The sequence below is a fragment of the Neopelma chrysocephalum genome, unplaced genomic scaffold (assembly GCF_003984885.1).
Source record: "Neopelma chrysocephalum unplaced genomic scaffold, ASM398488v2 Primary Assembly neopelma1_26, whole genome shotgun sequence".
Lineage (NCBI taxonomy): Eukaryota > Metazoa > Chordata > Aves > Passeriformes > Pipridae > Neopelma > Neopelma chrysocephalum.
The window spans coordinates 5,855,921-5,856,235 of record NW_020897695.1 but is presented as its reverse complement, the minus strand read 5'-3'; the positions used below and the strand labels follow the sequence as shown (position 1 = coordinate 5,856,235).

Here is a 315-nt window from a genome sequence, read left to right as displayed (position 1 = left end):
GGGGGGGGGGGGGGGAGGCAGACGGAGAGCTCAGCCGGGGCAGAGGTAGGTGTACCCCGGGAGGGACGGAGGGAAAGCCTCTGCTACCTGCAGGCGAGCGCAGGTCTCTCTCTCGCTGGTGCCGGACACAGGCTGCGGGACAATCCGTCGCGGTCGCCCCGACTCCGGCCGGGCGCGGGGCTGGAAAGGGGCTGGAGCCGCTCACTGAGTCATGAGCCCGCTCCCCCGCGCTCCTCGCTCTCGGCTTCCCCTGCCCTTTCCCCTTTCTCCCGAGCAGCAGCGGCGGCCGCTGCTGCTGCTGCTGCTGCTGCTGCT

General features: G+C 72.1%; 1 protein-coding gene across 2 annotated transcripts in view; it reads right to left on the bottom strand.

The window, feature by feature from the left end:
- Positions 1-300, bottom strand: part of LOC113963889 (ubiquitin-conjugating enzyme E2 E2) — a 205,239-nt gene extending 204,939 nt beyond the window's left edge. For both annotated transcript variants that reach the window (XM_027675391.1, XM_027675392.1), the window contains exon 1: positions 88-300. The gene's annotated coding sequence lies outside the window, so the exon portion shown is untranslated. The remainder of the gene's footprint in view (positions 1-87) is intronic.
- Positions 301-315: the final 15 nt, after the last annotated feature.